The sequence below is a fragment of the Cyrtonyx montezumae genome, unplaced genomic scaffold (genome assembly GCF_038088225.1).
Source record: "Cyrtonyx montezumae isolate F1298 unplaced genomic scaffold, pur_monq_1.0 scaffold_30, whole genome shotgun sequence".
In the NCBI taxonomy this organism is placed as follows: domain Eukaryota; kingdom Metazoa; phylum Chordata; class Aves; order Galliformes; family Odontophoridae; genus Cyrtonyx; species Cyrtonyx montezumae.
In genome coordinates, this window is record NW_027072035.1 from 15,287,962 (window position 1) to 15,314,210 (window position 26,249).

Sequence of the window (26,249 nt, forward strand, 5' to 3'; positions counted from 1 at the left end):
GAAACTTCCCTTGATTCCACAATAAAATGCATTAAAAATTATCCCTAGAATGAAAAGGTTATTATTCTGTCCACATTTTTTTTTAAAAAGCAAGCAAAACAGAAACAAACAAACAAAAATACGTAAGCCATATAGATTTTAATAAACTTAATTCAAGCTTAAACCACTTGTTTGCCATTCAGTGACAGGTTAAGTCAACTACTTTTGAATGTAAGATCTATCTGAGAAGCAGCATTCTTGGTGATACTGAAAGACTTTTATTGAAAACAGATCACAAACCTTCATAGTGCCTTTTTTTTCCATATTGAAATAGTTTTCTGCACATGAATAATTTGGTTTAGTTTCAATATCTCATCTATAATTTATACAATTTCTGGAGTACATCTTCATTTATTTGTTATCAAATTGGAAATAGGCACTCCTTACAACACACAAAAGAAAAAAAAGAAAAAATTAAAAAGAAAAAAAGAAAAGAAACATTAAGAAACCTCTACTTCTTAAGCCTAAAAGCCAGACTACTTTAAAACACACCTGTTTGTAATTGGTTTAATAAGCACTGTGGTTTTACAAATTACCTTTGTGTGTTCAGCTGTGGTGATAAATTGTTGTTCTATCTTAACACAGACCTCATTCATCTAATTTATTCTAAATGTCACTTGTTTTCTGAACCAAGCAGTATGCTTATTTCTCTTTGGTTTAAATCTTCTGGGAGCTATAGTATTTCCAAAACAGGTCTAAACTAATGTGGAAAAGATTTCAGGGATGCTATCAAGTCAATGTTTAATTGGTTAATCTGAGCAGGTTCTGGTTGACATTGTGTTCTTTTTGCTGAGGTCTTTTGTCTACAGAAAGACAAGGACAAGAAAGCTAGTACTTGTGTGTGTCTAGAATCCAGAATGAACCACTTTCTCTGCATTTATTACACTGACGTTATATACTTGGAGAGAAACTGCAACTGTGCTTTCCCTTTGGGAATAAAAAGCATTCAATTTTGACAAGTCTATGGTCAGTCTGAATAACGTATGAATAAATAGGCATTTTTCAGAGTTAAGAGAGGGCTTTAACACTTTCAAGGGAGTGAGAGCTGAGAAACAGCAGTGAAATATTTCAAGACAGGAAGAAGTAGCTTCTTAGCTGTTATTACAGAGTCCAAAGACCAAGCTTTGATGTTTGCATGTACTGCTAATGCTAGGAAGCTTCTAACTCTGTTGCTTTGAAAATGTAATCTCCTCTGAAATCTTGATAAAAGAATCTTTCCTGATCTGTTTCAGTGGAGAAGTATTCCACTCCCATTATTTACTACTTAAAAATTAATGATATATGGTTTTGAACTGACAACTGCAGTATTTTCATTACTATTCAAAGGAACTTTCCAAATATGAGTAGACCAGAGGCGTACTAGCTTCACAGCCTAGCTTAATTGTTTGGTGCATTTCAGTAGATAGGTGGAAGGAATTCAGAAGTCTTAACAAAATAGTTTGTAATTTGAGTTAATTTCCCCAGCTTATAAAGATGTTTTCCCATTTAGCGTGGCTTTCACTTTGCAGGTAGACTGTAGGTTGGACTCATTTTATTAAGTTGGAGTATAGCTGCTGCAGCCTTCAGCAGTTCCAGACTTCCAGATCAACAAAAGACAACAGTTTTATCAGTCTTCTCATTACAAATTTGTGTCTCAAAAGTGCATTCTATTTGTAAAGAGAGAGGAAGAAAGGACAGAGAGTATTATTTAGAATAATTAAATTGTATTTGTAGCTACTACACAGCCATACACTTCCATAGCACTACTGTGATGCTCTAAACTTAAAGACCTTCTTGATCTACCTTTACTCAGGGACTGGACTCTTCTAAGTGTGTGCTTCTCTGTATCATTGTGCTCCTAGGAGGACCATCACTCATAGGCAATATGAAAATGTGACTGTGTCTGATAGTGTTAGGCACAGATGTATGGAATAGGATGTTAACTACTTGTTTGATATAATTACTTTCCCAAGTTTTGGCAAGGCTTTGAAGTCTCAGAGACGCCACTTAGTTCTCTAATGTACCTCGGCAGTGTTTCTAGCCAATACTTCTGTTCACCATTATTTGTATGCTCATGTACAAGGCAGTGTATCAGAGAACGAGTTTTGAACCTGTTTGGAATGTTTAGAGGAGGTTATGCTGTTTGCTGATGAATAAGCTTTCATAACTGGCTACTATTAAACAAATAAAAAGAATACATCCAGCATTTACATGAGGCTGGGTATAATGTATCCTGTGGCTGATTTACGTTTTTACTTCACAAAATAATCTTTGTCTTTGTCATTTACGTTTTTACTTCACAAAATAATCTTTGTCTAGAAAACTATTCTATTTCTTTATTTAATAGTATTTTGGAATTTCTATCAGAAGAGAAAAAAATAATGTATCGAAGAAGCTGAATAATCCAAATGTTTTCAATGTAAGCTCAAGTCTTGCCTTTTTTTGTTTCTCTGGCCTATGCATGATGTGCAAAATTTGGAACCATTACAGCGGCCTCAGAGGACATGGGAGTATGGATAGCTGAGGTGGAGCCTGACCCTTCGCACAAGCTCTGCTCAGCAAGCGTGGTGCATGATGCTATTTCCACTTTGCAGACTTCACTGTCACTACTGCCACTGTGCTCAGCTCTGACACAAACAGCAGTCCTGAATCTGGGAATTTCACTTAATTTGCTACTAGACCAATTTCTGGCAACCACTTCAGTCAAGAGCTTTTACAGGCACACTTATACAAACAGCTACTCTCCCTTATCCTCACTCTGGAGTCTTCCTGTACACAGGTTGCAGAGTTCCCCCCACAGCCACAGTCCCAAAGGCTGTAAGGACCCTTTGGCTAATTGTGTCTTCCCCAGACTGCATCTTCAGCTCCAGCAACTGTTGGTGTCTTCCTTTCATGTGCCTGAACAGGGACTGCCTGAGTTTCTGCAACTGACACAGTCTAGACTTGGGAGAGGTTTTGTGCCAGTGATGACAAACACACCTTGTGCAAGAGCCCCCATGCATGAATCCTAAAGAAGGCTGAAAACAAGGGGGTGGGCATTTTACTTGCAAACTGAAATTAGCTTTCAGAAATGTTATCCAATTTCTAAGTGCAGTTAATCATGCCACAAGTTGTTTCTTAGAAGTCTGATATGAAAGTGAATTGGAGAGACTGCCATAACCCTGAATTGTCTTTCATCAGTCTATCCATCTTTACACTTTATTTTGACATAAAATGAGTAAAATCATTTGCATATTTTGATTTCAGGGTTGTTTTTTTTTTTTTTTTCAAGTTCAGAAACTACAAACAGGACCAAGCACTAAAGATGTAGAAATAGAAAATGACACACCATTGTCAATAGACTACATAAAGGGAAATAGCTACATCCTGAAAGTGAAGAAAGTAGGCTATTAAATAAAGCATAAGTTTTTTGCAAAAAGAAGTTTTGTATGCTTTACATGTTCTTCTCACAGAACTGCGTGTTAATCTAAAAATAGATAGTATGTCCCTTGATGTTAATCCCCTCTGTTAATCTGGTAGATGCTTGCAGATATCATTTAAAGATTGTATGTTAGTAAGTCATTTGAAAAGGAAAAGGAGTTCAGACTCTGTGTGACAGAGAAAAAAACAAGTCACGGCAGAGAGGAAAAAAACAAGTCACTTATGGCAGTTTGATCTCAATTTCTAAATATGTGAAAATAATTTTATTAAGATTTATAATACAGGTAGCAAGATACTATTTCTACTATTTGTTCAGATGTTTGTGTGAAAATATCTGCTGAAACACAGGCATGATGACTCTGCCAGAATCTTCCACAATGAAACTGCCTTTTTGGAAATATTTAACCATAAATGCCTACTACACAATATGCACACAGTGTATTCCAAAGACAGTCAGGTCTTTGTCACATCTTTTTGAAATGTGGGTAAATACAGTATTCAAATAATAGATCAGTGCTTGTAGTTTTGAAAATTTGAAATAATCCTAGACATAATAAATCATTTCAGTATAAAAAGTATAAAACACAGATGTTAGCAGGATGCCTTCTCTGCCATTGTTTTGATGTGAACTACTATTTCCTAAATTTTCTATGAATCCAGACACTGATAAAAGCAAAAAGGAAATGAAAGTCAAAGCTGATAGATGAGTCCACAGATCCTCAAAGGCTCTTTTTTAGGAAAGAATCTCAGCATACAGACAAAGCTGTAAGATGACAGAAAGATCCTGGCAGAATAATTATTTCACAATCACTACCATATTTCTAAAATTTTCTTGTAGTGCCTTTTGGGGACTTAGTCCATAATGTGACATAACATATTAATTATGAATTAAATATAGATTCAATTCAAATTTTCCTATTTTGATTTTAGAAGGGAAATTCAAGGGAGAGAGAAAAAAATGGATGGCTGATAATGATAAAATCTCCCATATTATCATTCCCAGCGATCATTAAATATAAATGTATCTCTAATGTAAAATGAAATGCTGAGTCTTTCAAATAATAAGTTCTGTCTAGGGACTAGTGCAGCTATAGTATAGATTGCTATGATTTTGCAATTTTCCTAAATAATATTATAGCAATAATCATTTTGTCAGGTTCCAATATCCTGTTTCACGTATTTATTCTCCAAACATGCTGTTTCATGAGGCTACTCAGAGAATGAGATAGTTTTCATATAGCTTATCAGATTCTGCTTCCTTTACTAAAGTACATATGTCACATGAATACAAATCATTTGTATCAAGCAGTTACTAAAGTCTACTGTGGAACAATGCATATCACACGTGCTACTCATACCTGATTAAGTCCATATCAAGAGAGAGAAATAACTGTTTCGATCTTCTCAGAAGTTACAAATTTAAAGAAAAAGACTTCTCAGAATTGTTAAATATAATCTATGACAATGTTCAAAACAGTAAAGATTCCGCCACTGAACAATCATACTATTGTACATATTAAGTGAATGCAAGCAACAGGTCTACACTGCTTGAAGTTCTATTAAGAACATACTATGTTAATCAGCTCCATAGTCAAAATACCATGCAATGCTGTTGGAAGTTGGTTTTGGGATAAATAATAATGAATTTTGTTTAAATGACAGTGCTTAACATACTGATGTTGCTTTTTAGGGAAATAAGGTGATCAGATGTAACAATGGGGTTATTAGCTCCTTGCGGAGGAACAGCTAACTTAATAGTACAAATAAGTCTGAGGATGTATTACAAACTTTAATGGTTTTCAGCCAGGTTGCTCATGTAAAATATGTTTTGCATTTAGAAAAGTATATTAAATCATCCTTATAAGAATGCTTAAACGTTAATATTCACTGAATGTTTCATTTAAATGTCAAGGGTAGAGAAGAGGGAATAATCACATCTCTTGCCTTTTGCAACCCCTCTCTTGATGCAGCCCAGGATGCAGTTGGCCTTATAGGCTACAAACATGCAATGATGATTCATGTGCAGCTTTTTTGCCCACTGTAACTCCAAAGGCCATCTCTGTGGGTCTATTCACTCAGTGAGTTTTCCTGAGCTGTACATATATCTGGATCACATATAGGTTCACCCACAAGGTCTTCCTTTCTTCATTTCTTAAAAAATGGACGCTGATATTTCCCTTTTCCCTGTTTCTGTGGACTTCACCTCACTACCATGACTTTTTGGATATGATGAATGGTCTCTTGGCAGCCACATTAGGCAGTTCCTTCAAGACCCTAAGAAGCATGTTTTCTGGACCTATAGACTTGCTCACAGTTCTGCTCCACTACTAGGACAAGTTCCCTGAGCAGCTGTAAGTTCACTCTCCTGAAATTCAGAGTCCTGACTCTGCTCTTTACAAGGCCCATATTCCTCAAGATCAGTAACTCAGCCTGAGCATGGTCACTACAGCCCAGACAGTTACAAATCTTAAATTCTTTAATGATCTTCTCTGCATTAGCCTATACCAGGTCCAGTAACGCTTCTCAGGTAGGTTTGTCAAAGAAAGAGAGGCTGCAAGTACAATGTTTCTTGTAACTGATTTAAGAAGGCATTATCCACAGGTAGATCCATCTCAATCAGGAGGCCTGAAATAGACTCCAGCCACCATACTATTCATCCAGTTCCTAATTTTTACACAGAAGTTCTCAACCTGATTGTGGCTGGGTTTTTTTAGGAGACAGCTCTTTGTAATCTATCCTCTTCTTTGCAGAAGGTCAGTTGTATCAGTCTTTGATTAGGTTTCAGTGGAACACATTCCATTATATGTCATTTCTTAGGAGGGATAAAGAGCATGAATAAATCAAGTTTTAGGATTCTATCTGGTGTAAATATTCAACTGTATTCTGCTTTGTACAGCTTGCTGCTGAGTTCAGTTACTTCATTCACATATTTTTCATGTTTAGAAGATGAAAAAATCAACAGTCTGAGTCTTCTAGTGAGAGCTACTGAGCAATTTTGACTGTTCTATGAGATGGTGAAGGATTTTTATCCTGAAAATATTCCTGAAAAAGGCTTCACTCCATTAGAACTGTCAAAAAGCTTTGCCTGTTTGAGATTCCTGGGATGGTTTTGCATATGGTGAAGATTAAAATACTTCAAGCAAAATATGTTTGCAGTTATTTTAACCTCAACAATGTCACTTGCCACAAAATGAGTGGTTGCTTTAGGCTCAAAAAAATTAAAAAGGAAATTATCAGATTTTTGTTTCATTCAACTAAGAATTTTCCTTTCCACAGAGCAGTTATATTTCCATGTTTTCCAGCATTAGTTTCTGCACTCTCCTCCCTCCCTCCCTGGCTCTACCCTAGAAAAAACAGCAACAAAACTGCTGTAAAGAGGAGATAATCAATAGCTAGATTTGGCATTTTTTATTCCTAAGATTTCTTTGAACATTTTGAATGTCTTGTGGCAACAGTGTCTGGGCAATCTGCTCTTGCTTTCTGCATTAGGAATGGGGTTGATCTTAATGACGTTGAGAGGTCTCTTCAACCTCAACTGTTCTGAGAGTTTGAACTTTAGCACATTCATCACCCAAAGGAATAGCTGTGTGAGAGTTAAAGAAGAGACCATGGAGACATGGAATGGAAAAGAACTAATGTGGAGAAGATATTCTATTAGAATGCTGTTGCTTCCATTGGCTCAAACAGATCAGTGAGCTGTGACCAGCTGTGTGATAATTCAACAAATTAGATGGCACTGGAACAGGATTGCTCTAGACAAGATGTATAAAGTCCATAAGTCAGAATTGTTTTTTTAAGATGTTTCATTTATTTTATCTCTTCTTTTCAGTGGTATTAAACGTTGCTGTATTGTAATAAACACGTTTAGGATGATAGAAGATATACACAGTCCCTAAGAGGGACGTGGGAGCGAGGCAAATCACAATGAGACCTACAGTGCTACAATTTTTATCCTCACTCTTCAGATTAATAATTTCTCTTAGCAAATTCTCTTAAATTTGATTTCTCATTATTATTTTGTTTTCTCATAAGTTTATGTGGAATTTGACAAGTCCTTGTCCTTCTCATGACTAAGTAAATCAATAAACACTAGTGTTTGTACAAAAAACTATGAAACTTTTTTTCAGTTAACAGTACAATAAATCAGCATTCACACAGCAGTGTGTAATCACAAAGAAAACTTTTGAGTGCTTGGATTTCCGATTTTGCTGCAGTTTCTCATGTTATTGACATGCCTCAATTAACAGAAATTAGTGTCTGAAGACAGGCGTTCACTCTCTATTCCTTTGGCAAGCCTGAACAGAAAATTCTATAGTATTAATAAATGTTCTTGTGCTTTATATTCTTCTCTTCACGGAACTGTGAATTTTGAATATCAAGAAAATAAATGTGATGTTCCCTCAGATTAGGTCTGTGTCTTTGAAAAACACTGTGTTAGAATGTTAATTGAGTTTGACATAAGCATGGATATAAAATGCATCATGCCACTCAACTTACCAGCAGTGAAACTGATTACCAATTATAATCATTCTCTGCATGGTGACAGCATACCGAGATGGAGATGTTGAATATTTCAGTTTGCAATATTATCAGGGTTGTTTAAATTCTGACTACGCGTCCTGAAACCAATAGAGGTAATTGGTATGCATGTAAGAGCTGGCAGACTGAGCACATCACTTATTTATAGAGTCTTTTGATGTAACTGAGAAAAAAAATGTTAATAAAACACGGTTCAAAAGAAAATTTATACTCACCATTATAATATGACATAAAGTACAAATTATTGTACCTAAATAACTGTTTTCTAGTGAATAGTGTTCCTTTTTCATTTTATAGATCTTGTCCACTGAAACCTAAAAGAGAGGAGAGGAACACATAGAAAAAGAAGAGTATTAGTGTTTTTTTGTTTTATGATGCGTCTCTCTGGAAATTAAGATATATATACAAAACAAGAAGTGGAAAATCACTGGGTATGTCATTGCTTCATAATCTTCTTATTAACTCCACACATTGGTTTATGGTTCTCTTAAGGCATGCTCATAAACAGATTCCATGTCAACAATTGATATGAAGCTTGAAATGGACCAGAAAACAGGATATAACAGTGTGACCCTAGTTGAAAGGCAGTAAGGCAGTCCAATTAGCCTTAATGTAAGTCTTTCTACATCAAGGACTTCAGCATTACTAACTTCTTCTCAAATGGAAAGACAAACCTAAAATATTAGGATAATATTTGCACAATGCTTCTTGCTTACTTATTTATTTTTGATCTCAGAAGTGGTCAAAACCTTATATTATCTATTCAAAATGAAACTGTGAGGGAAAAAAAAAAAAACCATAACAATATAATGCTTCTAGTAACCAGACAAGAAATAGAAAGAGATACAGCATTAAAAAGAAATGGTAAGAAATATTTTAATTAAACATGGAATTTATTCTCTATGGAGTGAATGAAATCTTTAAAGATGAATACAAAATGATAGAGGGAGTTTAGAGAGTTTAGGCTTTTCCAGATAGGTCATAATATTTGAATATTATTCTATATGATATTTGCTAAGAAATCTTAATTAATCTTGTTAGTAATGACAGAATTGTTATGTTCATGCCCCAGTGGTGGCAAATTGAAGTTCACTATGTGCTGAGTATTGTCATTTCCTTAAAGCTCTCAATTGGTATTTCCTATTTTTAAATAATTTGCCCTCACCTCAATTCACTATGTATGTATTTTTAAGGACTGCTAGTATTTCATATAAGTTCAATAACAAATTACTCATGTTTTTTGGTCTTACTATTTTCTACAAGACATCTGACCACCCAGGCAATGAAAACTCCCCACAAACAAAAGCTTCCTCAATAGCATCTTTGAGAGTCTCCTTAGCACTTCACAGATCTTGTCTTACAGAGAAGCAGGTGCCAGAAAAAAAAAAAAAAAAAAAAAGCTAAACAGTGAATGAATTCATGTTAGTGACTTCTACACCCAGGTTGTTTCATTAATGTAATTTAAAACTCTCTGTTTTAGCATGGAAGGTTACACTTGTCCATCAGATATACTTGTTGATTTTATGGCTTGTCTGTGAATCTTCAATCATACAGCTTTTCCTAAATTCATTTTGGCTCAGTGGAATAGCTAGGATCACTCTTCTTCACTTTAATATTTAAAGTGGTTGAAATTAAATGCTTATTTACAACCACATCCTCTTGAGACCATAATTTTTCTGAAGCAATATTTAATTACTTATAGCATACTTGCATGATTAGAGCATGAAGAGAAATATGGGCAGTAAAACTTGAGAGAGGTCAAATTCCCTGCAGATTGACTGGTATTGAGATTTTAAATCCTGAAGAAAATAACATGCATATAAGGTGGGCAGGAAAAAAAAAAAGAATTCTAGTAAGCAGTATATTTTGCTAGGCTGATCAAATTCATGTTTTATTCATAAAACACCCAATATAATGTTTAAATGTAAAGCATTATTTCCCTGATGCTTAAGTCCTTAATACACGCCAAGACACAGCAAGAGAGAGGAACATAGGATTAAATACACACACTCAAAGCAAATAGCTTTTTAGAACTATATTGCAAGACTGAGTGAAGCTCAAGCCTACTGGTGATAAAGAAATCCACACAACTTAGGGAGCTGGATCATCATGAAATCTGTAAGACAGATGACTAATCAGCCCATCTGCAAACAAACTATATATGTAGATCCTGCCCTTGGCACGGAAAGCTCCAGGCAAATATCTTATGGGTCATCTTTTTCTAAGGGCTCTTTAAATAAATGTCTCTGCAGGAAGTGGGTACAAATCAACCAGTGGAACTTAGATCTACATTCCAGCAGCTGCTGTAGGAATCAGGTGCAGAGAGGCTGATTGGCCCAGTGGTGGAGCACTGAAGTTGGGCCATTGTTCATATTTACTTTCGTAATCAGAGCACTTAAAATTGAAGAGCAACTGCATTGTTGTCTTAAAAACTGAGCAGAAGTAAACTTTAAATTTAGTGCAAAACTCTCGTTAGATAACTCTCCTAGTACAAGGTGATACAACACTGCAACACATTAATACTATTCATTAATACATTAATTGTATTAATTTTATTAATACATTAATAATAAGTATTGAATGTATCTGTAACAAAAAGCCCAGACAGCTTTAATGTATTGTGATGCAACAATCACTGTTGCAATTTCAAGTTTTCCAATATTCATCAATCAACAGGATAACTGTTTTCTCATCTCCATGGCCTCTTTTCTCCAGTCTGTCTGCATGTTTGTCACTGGGACCCTAACAGCTGTCCATGGCCATTATTTTCACTGCTGTCAGCCCTAAGTTTCTATATTTGCAGCTGGTATGCTGGTCCTAAAAGCCAGCTAGGATATCAGATTGGGTCCTTTTCATGATGGGGAGTTGCTATCACCCTGCTGTTGGATCCAGTGCAGCACTTCTAGGAAAGGAAGATCATACTTGGAGCAGCCCCAGCTGCAGTGGCAAAGAAGTCAACCACAGCTTAAAACCAGTTGAGTCCACTGCAAGATTTTCATGGGTGTGACACTTTAAGTCTGAAACCATTCCTTGCACATCATTAAGGATGCAGCTGTCAGGAGGGAAAAATTACATTGATTTGTCTTCAGAGAATGCTACACTAATTCAGGAAATACACACAAAGGACAAAAGAAACAAACATCAATTAGAAGAGGAAACATGAAAAATATAATCCAGCGTATGCACTGCCCTATGTTATTATTCCAAATGCACTCAGCCAATCATCATCTCAGTCTGCTTCATTATTAGGAGATTGTAAAATAAAAACTGAGTATTTTTATCTTCCCATTAAAAACGTTGCATCTCATTTTCTTTGCAGGAAGATTTGTATGACTGGCACAAAGGGAAATATCTTGCAGTGGTCACCCTATTCACAGAAATATCTGTGAAAGAACTGAAATTACACTTTGTTTCTTTTGGGTTTATAGAGAAAGATATATATTAAGAATTAAATGTTAGCAGCATCCTCATAGGTGCAAATTTTGAGTCGAATATTAAAAAAAGTATAACAAGCTAGTCATTGATCTGGCATAAGGGCCAAGAGCATAAGAAGAAGATATAGACGGGAGATTTTATTTAAGATTCAGTGTGCTGATTACAGTTATTAGCATATTAATGCTAATTGAGCAACATTTTGGTTTCAGAGGATGCATATTATGTGGGAAAGAAAAAGAGCTGATATTTTTTAAAAACCTTCAGTTTCTCAATATCTATTTTGTTTCTATTGTTTGACCAACAACTCCGCATCAGTATTGAGAAATCAGAGACAATGTTTGCAGGGCTTCCAGGAGCAGAAGTGGCCATGGGCATGATGTGCTCATGAGTTCACAGCTGCTGTGTTTCTTTTGTGCAGAGAGTTGCTTCCAGGGACACACTTGCATGTGAGCTGCTTCTGTTGGACTTATGACAAGGGGGTTATTTTTTCCCACTCATATGGATATCTAATGGTAAAAACTATGCACAGAAAGCAGGAAAGCCATATAAAGTCACGTGATTATCGGACCACTGTCCACTCTCAAGTCCATATGCTGCTGGGTGCTTCACCTTATTCAAGTAATCTTCTTTCTGGGGGATTGGGAAGGCAGAGTACACATACCAGAGAAAGAGGGAAGTAGGCAGAAAAGGCAATTAGTACAATTTTCTGAATTTTATTAACTTTTTGAATGATCATGCTCAGACGAGTGTCTAGTCCATGTTGGTCTCCTTTCTTCTGATGTCCTTACTGACAAAAAACAAACAAACAAACAAAAAAAAACATTAAGACAGTTCTTCGGTAGCCATCATCCCCTAATGGATACACTAATTTTTCTGCTGCAATGCATTAACCTTCAGAATCTGCTTAGGTAAGATAGATACACTTTCAGATTTAGGTGTTGCCGTTGTGATGTCTTCTCTACAGAGTATGCAGATCTGTGTCTTTTTGCACAAGGATCATTTTAATACAGAGCAGTTATAGCAAAATTTGCAAAACAAAACAGGGAATCTGCATTCCTAAGTAAGCAATATAACCACAGATAAAGAAATGATGCATTCTAGTCTGTCTCATCCCATAAACTGAAAATAAAGATAATAATGGAGTAGTCTGCAATAAAAAAGAAACAAATTACAAATATTACACTATTGATTTCAAAGCACTGTAATTTTAGAGAGGTGATTTCAGTTTCTGTCAGCATTATAAATCCCGAAAATGATTGGAGATCATTTCAGGAACACAGCCTTTTGAAATACCAGTCATTATTTGCAGTGTTTTGAATAAAACCTAAGGTGACACAAATGTTTAAACAGATGGCTCAGTGACATGCCTTTTTTCTTTATTTTAATCAGAGTTACTAGAGAAACCTTTATTTTTTAATGTGTTTTAAACGGGCATAGAAAATTTGAGTCTGATAATGACCTTTGTACATCATGCTGCAAATTGATTTTGATGACCTTTCACTCTCAGATAATTAGGCTTCATGCATGTTCATTTAGCTCCCACTGTACTAAGCCTGTCTACAGCACTGGGCCTTTCAAATCCTCCGTTCTACATTTTGTCTTTACATTACTGCCTATTGCTGATGTGTTACTGCTGGAGAGAATTTTTTTATGTTTTTTTTTTTTTTTTTTTTGGTGCATGTACATGTGTGTGAAAAATCTTCTGTTTTAATAATAGAAGGTTCAAATAAATCAGTTCATTCACTTCATTGTCAAGTACAATCTCTGAGTCACTTCAGTGCCTAACTTTGTTTTATTTTTTCAACTAAACCAAACAAAATGGTTTGTTGACTCTCAGTTTGAATTCTCATTCAGTTCTCTACAAACTCCATGTGCTAAACATCATAATTTGTGTAGAAAAGACTATGATATCCTAGGGAAGCATGATATCCAGGAGGAAAAAGCCACAGATACTGATAAAACCCTAAACAACCAAGAACCCATGTTTATGGAAATGTAATGATTGAAGGATGTAGTCTATAGACATAGGCATCTCTAATAAAAAACTATTAATACTGAGGTATTAATACGAGTTAATACTGAGGTAACAGGATGAAAGTTATTTCAGGAGTAAAAAATATCAGTAAGGCTGTTCAGCATTTGTAAGGCATTGTACAGACAAATAAGCCAAATAAATGTTACCCTGTACACTTGTGTTACAGGCTTGAGTGGTGGATGAGGCTCTGCAGTGCCAGAGCTCTGCAAAAGATAAAGGCAGAGACCTTTCATTCAAACTGTCACAACCAAGTTGATATGCATGTGCAAATGAAGAGGAGAGAGAGTGGGAGAGATAGGAAAGAAAAGAAGCAAACGATTAAGGAATAGTGCTGTTTTGTAAAAGGGCAGTGCATTTCAGCTTCCTGTGGAGAAAGACAGAATTGTTTTTTTGACTTGCCTGATGTCAGCCCAGGCAAGTCCTATTAACTTCAGTCCAACAAGATAAGATCTCTGTGTTTCTATGATGAAAAGGAAACAAAAGCAGGATATAGAGGTCTCAAAGGGCTACAAAAATCCTAAAACAGGACAAGCTTAACAGAACATTCATGATAAGGTATTTTTATTATTAATGCTACTATTATATTTGTCAGCAAAAGCAAACTCCAAGAGACACAAGAGTCTGGAGCTTGGCCAGAATGTGTCTACAGTCTTATAAGCAGGAAGGAAAAGATCTCTGTTTCTTGCTGTGTAAGATCCACAAGGGCAATGACTTAGTGTTCTCCTTTATTCTGTACAGCTCTCAACACAATGTCAGTTCTTAATAAATAATAAATAAAATAATGACTTAGAGAACATATAAAAAGATGAGTAGGGAGGACATACTAAATTATTCATAAATGTTCCCAACAATGTCACTTTCCAATTAAAGTGTCATCCTATCGTCTGTGTGGGTGAGACAACAACCTTCATCTCATACAAGTGTGACAGCACTAAGAGCAAAAGGATTTTATCATGTATTAGTGCCTCGGATGTGATAAAACATTTGGAACAAATTTTAGAACATATTTTCAGGAGTGGAATTTTTCTTTAATTGTCTTGCTTACATCACTGAAACTACTCCAGGCTTTTTTTGCCTTTTCCTCTTTTTTTTTTTTTTTTGGTATAAAATAATTAGGCTGCAATTTAATGAAGTATTTATTTGATTTTGAATTAAAGCTCATGAACTATTTAACAGCTCTCTGTTTGAGCAAGACTCAGTAATCAGATATAATATAATACTTATAATAGCTACCAATTTGCCTCTATTGCAGCACCTATGTTAAAGGAGGTTACTTCTATTCTGTCTCGGAAAATCATAAGTAGTGTGGATTCTTACATCAGCCTGTGTAAATTAGTTTACCTCCAGGTTGTTTTAGGCTGGTTATATTAATTCTGCATATTACATGAAGTAAAGCATGAGTTATTTCATCACCCTTTGTACTGTACACCACAAATATTCCTGAAGTCATTGTTACAACTCTCCAACCTCAAATAAAACCAGGAGCACCAGCACATTCTACGTAACGTGGGACTACAATGCATCTCTCTCTGTTCTGTACTTATCTAGTTTCCTGCAAAGACAGTGGGAAATACAAGGAGAGGGAAGGGAAGAAAGTGAAACATACATCTGTTCTTCGAGCCCTGAGGAAATTGTTCAGAGCTGTTGGTTATTGATCTTCTCCTGTGGCTCTATTTTCAGTCATGCAGCCTTAAGTGTGGTTCTCAAAATTACAGCACCGGAAGCCATGAAGATACGTTACAGTAAACAGTACAATTCATTGCAATAAAGAGTAAGTTTCTAGCTATCAAATTCACAAAATTTGAAGTACTAAACTCCAGAAGACTCAAATGCGGAAAACAGAACAAAGCTGCTTGAACGAGATGGTGTTAAATTGTGTAATTCCTGACCAGCTTGAAATAGCATGTAGTTTGTGCTGCCAGTAGTTATGGAAAATTTCCAAGGCCTGATGACTTCAGGAAAACTTCATGTGCATTGGTTTATAGGTACAGGAGGGAAACAAGAGGAAGCTAGATAAAAGCTGGGCACAGCATCTTACAATGTGCCACAGTGGCACAAAGCATTCTGCATGTCCCCTGTTAAAAAATTTACTTGTTAGGAATGCTTGGAAATGGACACCTGTGATTTTTTCCCTGCAGCAGAATATTACTTTTACCTTTTCCCCTCTTTATTTCAGAGATCTGTACTAGGGTATGAAATTTCTTACCATTAAAACTGTGCTTACCTCCCATAGATTATAAGGACATCTCTCTTTTTGTACTTAGTTTATTCATTATATAATAAAATAAAAAGAGATCTAAATATCCATGTGAAGAAATGCCACTTTTTTCAGCTTTATTCAAATGGTAATTGACATAAAACTTGGCAAATTTCAAGGACCATTCTTTTTTTTTTTTCAGCTGAAACTAATAGTGGGCTTTCAGCTTGTAGCAGATGAATATAAAATACTGTGAAGAGTACCAATACAGAGGATGTTCCCTGAATCACCTTTGTTACTTACAGCTGAGCTAATGCACAAAACCTTTGGGCTGGCTTCTTAGGTCATACTGCACAATCACTTCATTCACTTTCATGTCAGCAAGTTTTGGCTTGATAAATTAAAGCAGAAAAATGCTGGGTAAAGCACTGCAGACCTGCACAATCCATTCTGCAGCAATTTTCTCAAGGCTGTCTCAGGAATGACCTGCTATCTTCCTTTTCTCCTTATCATTTTCCCATCTGGAAAAGTCTGAGCCATGTGGTACACGGGCAAGTAATTGGTCTGAGACTGCTACTTTCAAAAGCCGTTAACAATCATAACTCTTAAAATCACCACCCTCCTGTAGACAAGGTTAACAGTAGTCCATAGGAGAGGTAGGAAGGTTGGCAGTTAACTTGCACTAAAATAAATACCAAGTGAATTGCTCGATTTTCATTGTTAAAGCAAACATAAAATATGAATTGCAGTTTTTAGAGGCTCCTACTGAAGATTACTGATGAAAACATAGAATTTAGATTTCAAAATCCTAATGACAATTGAAAGTCACTCTTTACATATACATCTTGTGGATATCTTATTCATTTTCTTCCTCTGAAACTGAAGTGCATTTATATTCCCACAGAATTTGGCAAGTAGATAATTAAGAAATTATCTCAACAGTCTAGCACAACGTTTTAAAATCCAAAATATTGGATGCTTAATTTTCAGGAGAGAGGGAGAAAGCTGAAAAAGACACTAATTGATAATAACACCAACTCTTTGTCAGTGCAATGTCATGAATATAAGGAAAAATCTATGTGGAAATTAAAAATGTCAAATTTAAAGTCTAAATTTCTAGTTAGACTTTGCTAAATGAAAATCAAACAAGTCCTATGAAGGGAGGAGAAAGTGTGAAATAAAAAAGGAAGCAGTACTGTCACTACTGACAATTGCAAATCATCTAGAAGTATAAGGAAGAAAGAAGCTAATGTCTATATTAGGGGGACATTAAACGGTATCTAAAAAAGATTTGCTAATAACTATAGTGAATCAATAAAAGAAGGGAAAAACATTTCTTTTAGTGGTGACAAAATATACTACAGAATAATAACTGCTATTTATTTGCCACATTAGAAAAAACACTGACTATATATATAGTAGTGTCTTAGATCTGTATGTGTGCTTGCAGCCACATACACATGCTTTCTACTGCAGATGAATGGCAAATATTATTCCTGAAACAGAGTCCACCTGTTAGTTAAAATATTATGGTGAAGTGATGATGTAGCTACACTTGAAAAGTACCTCATTTGTTAACAGGATAGGTTTAGGACTTGAGTGTTCAAAATACTTTAAGTGGATGAGTGGCAATTCAAAATTTTTTCACCTCATAAAATGAGGCTGAATTTTGTATGTATATATTTATATGTTTTTTGAGATGATTTGAGATCTCATTTGCTCAAAGATTCTTATGCAGTAAAATCTGCCATTGTCTGTTAGGGTACTACTGAATGTACCTGTGTTAAATTCTCTGTAAACTTTAGGCTTTCTTTGAAACTCCTTTACTTCTTCCTCTACCCTTGAGGTTCTAAATGGTTCAATGAATTCCTAAGGACCTATGGAGCTTTGGGTCACTATTTTGATTCAAGTCTAAGACTGCAGTGAACCAAGAGTCATCACCATTGGAAGATGAGTTTATGCTCTTTTATAACATGTTGGTGGCTTCAGCCGGTTTCCTTTGAGGAACAAGTGATCAGCACATTTACAACTAATAATTGTGAAATGCAATCTTAAATGAGAAGGCTGATTTTCCGACACATGTGGCAATCATTCCAAGTAAGAGAGGAAGGTTGCTTAAGCTCTATTGAAAATATCTATCAACTAAGAGTTTTCTGTAAAAAATTTGGAGAGTTTATTTTCCAAAGCTATTCATCTCTGGTCTATTCACAAAGAAAAAGAACGGAAATAAAAGTAAAAACTTTGTCTATAGTCAACTTGTCAGTAAGGAAACTTCCTCAGAAGGAGTATGTAATTTTGCACTAATCTATTTGTCCTCTGGGAATACATATGGTCACATTAGGAAAGAAACAAAAACATATTGCTAAATGACAAGAATTTTAAAGGAGATACTGTCTTTGCCATTGCCTGCAGGGCTGTGCCTCCTTCAATTAGTTAGTCTTTATTTTTTTAATGGAATTATCTTTTCCAATAGCTGTTCTTACCTACAAGTGTCCTTTCCCACTTCCTACATTCTTTATAATTAGATCTAATAAATCAGTGTTCAAGTTGACAGAGTAATCAGTGAACAAAATGATGGGGAACATCAGATTTATTTAAAATCTTTTTACCAAATAACGAAACTCTGATAACAGAAAGGCAGTAACCGACAGGGATGCCTCTTTATAGGTGATCACTTGTAAATTAGATTTTTCTCTACATTTATATTATTCTCAACTATATGGTGTTAGATGCTCTGGCTAATTACTTGGCATGGTCCCATGTTCTGCCCTCAACACATTTTGTTCTTTACTCATAACAATAATATATCTAACAATATCTCCTACTTCTGCCTAATCCAATTTCATCAAGGTTTATCTGGCAAAACCCTCTAATATACTAATTAAGAAATCTCAGACAGAAGAAATCTTCATCTTATGAATAGTAAAATTCCACTGGACTCAAAGAAATTTAACTCTAATCTGTTCATAAAGCAAACATCATCACTGATGACTCCCTAATTTCCTCTTTCAGTTTTCCTGTCTTTTGATTGTTTTTTTTTTTTTTTTTTTTTTTTTTTGGCTTGGTTTATTGGCTATACATAATCTTCCATGCAAAGCATGCAAATTGTACATAATTTTTTTTTCCCTATAAAATTCTGTGTTTTGTAAAATTAACTTCTGCTTTTTATCAATTGTTGATCTTGTTATGAGTGGCTATAACTTCAACTGGCTAACTAGTTTCCAGATAATTGAATGAAAAAGCAAAATTATTAAATACTGTAGTTAAAAAAAAATATGAAGTCTCTTATTCTGCAAAACACCAAGATATATAAGTAGTTTTACATATATGAGTAATTCCACTATGTAATGAAGAAACACACAGTTTAATGTTTAAATGATTTTTAACTCTGGACTTCTTAGCTCTGATAGCTTACCTAAGAATATAATTAACTCTTTGGATGTGATGAGAAAAACAGTCAGTGCTACTATTGTTATCTGCATACAAAAACATGTTTCCCAAAGTGAAGTGTATAAAGAACATCCTATAGAAAATCCTTCCAATATATGATAAGGTGTGTACTTACTGAAAAAAAAAAACAAAAAAAGAGAGCTAATCTTCTTAAAAAAGATATATTGTTCTTGAATCACGTTTAAATATGGTGTTTTCTTAATGAATTACAAGAAGTTCTGTGAAAATATATTACTTTGTCAAATGTATTTTTAATTGATTCTTATAGTGAGTCAATCCAAAAATGATGTTAAAAAGGAGAGGAAATGGGAGGCTGAGTGGGAGTGTGGGAGCTCATGTGCAGAGTCAATTTTTCCCTTTGGAGAAATTCCAAAGACTGAAAACAGTTCAAAGCCACTATGATTGTTCCATAACCAAACATTTGACACACTAATCATCATCAAGAGTGGAAAATGAGAATGGAAAGTCTTGATGTTGCCAGTTGCTCTATAACATTAACTCAATGACATGAGCATGAAAACAACAACAAACAACACTAGCAGAAAACAAACAAACAAACAAATAAAAAATGAACCAAACATCAAGAGAAAAGCAAAAAAATTGAAAGTTAGAAAACAGGACAGACCTGAAAATATCTCTCCCTCTAGATAACAACTTTCTTATTTCAGCTGCTGAAGTATAATTTATTCTCTGTAAATTAGTCAAAATATCAACAATCTTGCAGACACATCAGCCATAGGCTCACCACAGAAAAGTTGAATTCTTTAAATCCATAAAACAATAAGAATATTGTCTTTTAATTGTAATCATTTCTGTATTTATAAAGAAATGCACAAAAATGCAAGGAAAAATATGTCTCTCCCTACAAACTTTTTGGGCTGATTGAATTGTTCATTTTAGGAGTTTGGCACAGGAACAGAAAGGACAGAATTGTGAGGACATTGTAACTCAACAATAACAGTAACTCAACTCAAGATATATTGTTATTGAATCAGAGAGATTTATTCTTCTTAAGACATACAGTTGGGATCCAGCCAAAGGAAGCCTGGAAAATAGTATGTAATGACTAATATTAACATAAAAATAAATTTCCCACTAAAACATGTTTTGGCTAATGATTTAAAAAGCTACTTATTGTTTAAGTGCTTCTGTCCCTTGAACGCATCTATATTAAAACACTTGGTGGAAGACAGTACTCCTTTTGGAAGCTCTCATTAAATACTTATGTTAAAAACTGATGTCAAAGGGTAAAGAAAAAAGAAAAAAGAAAAACCAACAAAACAACCATGAAGTAAGTAAACTATATCTTTAAGTAGCATTCTTTTATCAAAGATAAATACCAAAGTATCAGTTTAGACGTTTGCTTCACAATTTGGTGAAAGCAGTAGTAAGACAGAGTTGAAAGAAATTTACTGGAGAACAGAAAAATGGGCATCCATAGAATGAGAGAGACAAATAATACATACATCTAAATTTTACAGCTGAAACTGTTCATTGTTTTCACTTATTTTTGTGTAGTACGGTGCCTGTAAACGACAAAGCTAGATACTGGGAATATTATTCACTGGGACTGATTAAAATGGTATGGTTGCAATTTACTATTGAAATAAAGTGGAATATTGCTTTCATTAGCTAAATTCGCTTTCCATTTCATTTCATAGGTTCATAGGTTCATAAGGTTGGAAAGGACCTACAAGATCATCTAGTCCAACCATCCTCCTATCACTATCCCTACCCAACTACTAAATCAAATCCCTGATTTCACTTTTCTATGCCTCTGATATTATGAGATTTGGTTGGACTGGACATACCAAGGAGCTGAACAGTTCTCATTTTCTTTCAAGATGACTCTTGTCATGGAAATAAATAGGCTTTAAACTTTCTGAAAATTTGGAGCCTTGTTTCAAATTAAATTACCATGTCACTTGATTGCCTCTGGTAATGATGTAAAAATAGTTCAGACACTGGTCTGGCATCTAAGTCAAGTTTACACTTTCTAGATAACAATCTGCAAATCCAATGATCAAACTTATAAAATTTGCACTGTAGTAGGAGGTGAACACTAATTCCTTCACTTTAACACTGTTAAGTTCAACACTGACAGAGATATTTTCAGAGCTCTGTACAAACTTACAGATGTGACCTGTCTTAATTGCACCCTTCATTCTTCATGGGAAGAATTCAGGGGCTTGGTTGGAATGTAATGATCTCCAGATCTGAGCAACTATTACAGAGGCAATTCTGCAGTTGAAACAGTCCTTGTAATGGAAGAGAGGACCTTAACACAAATTTATTCTGAATATCACTCTTAGCACATTGTCATTTTCCAGTCCAGGAGATTCAGGGCAGCAAGGTTCAGCCTTCTGATTCACTTTTAAGTGTAGTTCTTCTAACAAAGTAGTGGTCTCTTATCCTGAACTGAAGATACTTATCACTCATCACTATCTGTCATAAGTATCTTTAACAGATCTTGCATTTTCTGGATGAAAAGTCTTGATGTTTACCTTTAAATTATTGATCCTTCTGTGCAGCTAGTATTCACAGATCTATTCATCAGTTTGCCCTGGAGATGTGTTCAGAATAATGAAGCTAACAGGACAATTTAAATACAGGGAAGAAGCTGTATTCAAAGCCAGCTGTAAGTTTCACTTCATCAGCTAGTTCTCAAAGGAATTTTTCCAGTGCCAGTAACACTTGACTGTGATCTACCATTTACTTGGAAGATATGGCACGATTTCTCCTCTTAAGGTTGCACAAAAATGGGAAGACAGAAAAAGTGGAGTGGGCACTACAGTTGACACCCTACTCAGTAGCTAGAATTTAAACAGAAAAATATACAGTCTATGTTGAAAATCCTAATCCTCCACGAAGACCATCAGTATGCCAAACTGCCATCTCTGGATAGCAGTGAAACATGAGAGAAATAGGCTCTGGTGCCCTATGTACCTGGAAGATATGTTGGTGAATCTGAAGCAGTCAACTTCTCTACTACTTCAAACTCCACTAAAACAGTTTGCTTTATATAAAGCCAGAATATTTCTGTCTCTCTTTCTCTGTTGTTTTTATTATTTATTAGTGTTATTATTATTATTATTATGTTTTTCATTTGTTTTGGTTGTTTTTCTTTTATTTCCCCCTCAGAGTGTATTGTATTGCTTGAATTCACTTAGGAATTAAAAGGTTTGCCCCAAAAGTAATGCTTGCTATTTTATAATGTTGGCCCATGAGGTAGATGTTGTTGGCATGGCAGTAGGAGTTGAACCTTCCTGCCAATATTCCATTATGTTTTGTTGCCACATGACAGATGGCAGCAGAGAAGCAGTCTGACAGAATGCCATCTGACATGGAAGTACAAATGAAGTAAAGGTGGGGAAATAAATTATCTTTATGCTCTATGTGGAAAAAATTGCACCCATCTACATTCATCAACACTTGCTGAATCCTTTGGAGATCAAACAGTGGATGTTAGCACAGTGACTGATAGCATATTTTTATGTTAAATGAATGTTATTCATGCCTGCAGTTATGGTTTTTGTGGACAATCTGCAGGTAAGGGAGTAAACGTGCACATTTCTATCTATATATTTAATACATGTACAGAGAAATGAAAAAGACCTTGGAAGCTGTAACAATTAGTACCTTCACAGCTGTGCAAGGCAAATAAATACTGAGTCCTGAAAGCTGCCCTCTATAGCATCTATAGACATGATACTCCCAGTCTGGGAGAGTTTGGGCCTTTTGCACAAGCAGCTAATGTTTCCACTGTGTAAGGAACACAGTTTCTGGGTCTGACTAATCAGTGCCTTCTGAAAACACAATATTCACTAAATAATAGAGGAGAAAATTATTTTTCTTTCATTTACTGTACTCTGTTCAGTACTCTGTCTGTATTCTTCACTTCCACTACAGTGTCACTGGGTAAATGAGCTTCTGTTCAAGTACACACACAATGTTAAAAAATACATCTAGAACACTTTTCTTTTGATCGTATGTATAAACATGATTTTGATCATCCAAAAGAACAACAAGGTGTAGCAGAGCTGGGATCTCAGTCATTAAAATCAGACAATTATACTGGCTTAATTGACCCTTTGCTTGAAACGTTTTTGTCAAGGCTTTATGTCTTTATGGCTGAGTTACTCTTAGATTTTAAGATTGCTTAGAGGTGGAATAATCACAGGTGAAAAGCAGACTGTTTTCTGTCTTTAGCACAGCCAGATCAGAAAATATCTGGTGATAAACTTCCATGCTTCCACTTGCTCTTCCATCAGAGCTAGACTCGTCAGGGAATAACTGCATGTTGTTTTCCATCAGCAGACATGTATGATTGTAATCATTCATCCTAAATCATGGATTTATGATAACTTATTACAATGCAAACTGTGACAAATTTGATTTTGCTGCTGCAGAAAGAGAGGTAAAATTGGACTTTATAAGGCAGACTACTAATCAAACTTTGGAGCACTGGTACAATAGCTAAATGTAATGGATAAGCAGTTGCTATCCTGGAATTATATGCAGTAGAGTAGAGTATTAGTGATATCAGAAGTGGTTTGCTATTCCATCAATGAACTCAATTCGACCATTGAATTAGTAAAATATCTAATTGCATTGTGTATCTTGGGGGCTATTGTATGTTTCTGCTTTTGTATCTAACAGCTTACCTCATTTTCTTCACTATCCAAACTGAGGTTTCAAAGGCGCAGGTTCTCAATATTTCTATAAGGTGTTTAAAGTTACAAATTCATCTATCTGATGAATATGTAAGTATGGTTGTTATGCGTGATATGTATTTCATTGTCTTATTTGTGCACACACACTTTAAAAAAAACATCACAACAATTCAGAAACGGATGACAAATTGGTTACTTGCCACCGTAAGAAACAACGGGAAGAGGATTTTTTTTTTAATTCAATTTAAGCAACTGAGATAAAGAGGAAAAAACACATTTAGGTTAATTTTGCTAACCCTGACATTTTATCAGGCTAGGATTGAGGTTCTTTTGTAGAGTCATTTTACACTGTCTGAGTAACTAGACCAAAAAGCAGTGTCAAATGCCCAAAGCAGTGTTTGTCAGCAGTTCTTTTTTACTTCAAAGCATCTGAATAGAGGAAGGCTAGTACGCTTTCTTTCTAAACAGGCATAGGAAGGCTCTTGTTGGCAGCCCTTTGCTGCAGAATGAATACACGCCATGAGTATAGACCATTTGTCTGCTGATTACAGCAGACCCCAGGGGAGCTGGTGTTAGCTCTCATTTTTGCTTCCCTTTCTCTCTAAATGTCTCCTTGCTGTGGCAGTCCTGTCTCCCCTCCTCCCCCTCAGCTCAGTTCCTTACAGCTTTGAGTCAACCTGACTTGGCAGTGGTATATTTAAGACTGTTTTCCAAATTAAAATCAGACTAGGATGTTTGAAATGTGTTGACTTGCCTTGAAGGTTAATGCAGACAGAGAAAAAAAAAAAAAAAAAGCTACTCTCATTTGGAATTCAGCACTGATCCTAATGAATGTATTTGGTATTCATGTGAATCTCACATGTATTTCCATAAGAGTGCTACTGTAATTTAACACTGGTACTAAAAACACCGAGGGGAGAAGGACACTTAAAATAAAATGCCGTGGAATAAAAGAAAGGATGTACAATGTGTTTCTGTAGCAACTCTATATTACGCCTGTTGTTTTAATATTTGATTTATAAGTCTTTTCTCCCACCCCCCACTCATTTCCATAGAACTTTCTCAGAGAAAAGATGAGAAACATCCTTCTACTGTGCTAAATATGTAGCTTTATGATTCAGTACTCCCAGGGGCAGTAGTGATGTATGTGCTATCAAATTACATGGATTTTACACACCTATTTTCTCTGATATCCAATAAGAAACATTTACTTACTGCAGTAACCTTGCATTACTCATGCTGCGGTTTGGAGAAACAGAGCACATTGCACCAAGCACATTCCTACTGTCCCATATTTTCCCTTCACCTTATTTTAAAGGGAAAAATAAGTGTCCTGCTCTAGCAAATTACAGAAACATAGAATCACAGGGCATAGTTTGCTTTGACTGGAAAGGATCTTAAAGACCTAAATGTTGTGCCATGGGTAAGGTTGCCAACCCCCAGGGCCCCATTTAACCTGGCATAGTGAGACTCAAGGAGCCAGGAATCCATGCCTTCACTGGGCAACGTGTTTCAGTACCTTACTGCTCTCTGAGTGAAAAATGTCTTCCTAGCATCTAATCTAAATCTCCCCCTCTTAGTTTAAAGCTGTTTTTCCTTGTTCTGTCGCTGTCAAGCTGTATAAAAGGCCAGTCCCTCCTGCTTAAATACTTCCTTTAAGTACTGCAGGAAGGCTGCAATGACATCTCCCCAGAACCTTCAATTCTCCAAGCTAAAGAAGCCCAACTCCTTCAACATTTCATAGGAGGAGAGATTCCAGCACTCTGATCATCTCTGTGTCCTTCTTCATGACCCACTCCAATAGCTCCACATCCTTCCTGTTCTTGACACAGGACTCCACATGGAACATTACAAGGGTAAAGTAGAAGGGGACAATTCCCTGCCTCACCCTATTGGCCACCCTCTTGTTCATGCAGCCCAGGATACATCTGGGCACATCCAAGTCCTTCTCTACAGGGCTGTTCTCAATGCGTGCTTTTCCCATTCTGTGCACATATCATTTCCTAAGATTTCTGATTTATTTTTTAAAATAGAATAAATGGCCAAATATCAGTACTTCAAAGCTTCCACTATGCCAGTGGAAAATCAGTTCTTCTGATATAAACCAAATTATTCTTCCACTTGTCTCTCTTTTTCTATAAACCAATTGTACTCAGCACTTAGTGTACTCCTTTTGTTAGATAGTTGTTGCTGAAGCAACATGTTGAGGAACAATTAATGTATAAAAATCTATCTATATTCCTGTTTTGGTCTCTTGCTCTCTCTTAGTCAGAAGTTATCTTACTCCATTCTTCATTGCCTTATGTATCTATAAATTTTCTCCTCTAACTCTCTGTTCAAGAACAAAAAGTTTGCACCTTAAAACTGGGAGATGGTACTGCTTGTTGGGGGAACAAATGAGTCACAGAGAAAGACCAAAGTTGGAGTGAGTGCATGGACATGGGGGAATAAATACAACCAAGAGTATCTGTTTTTACACCAA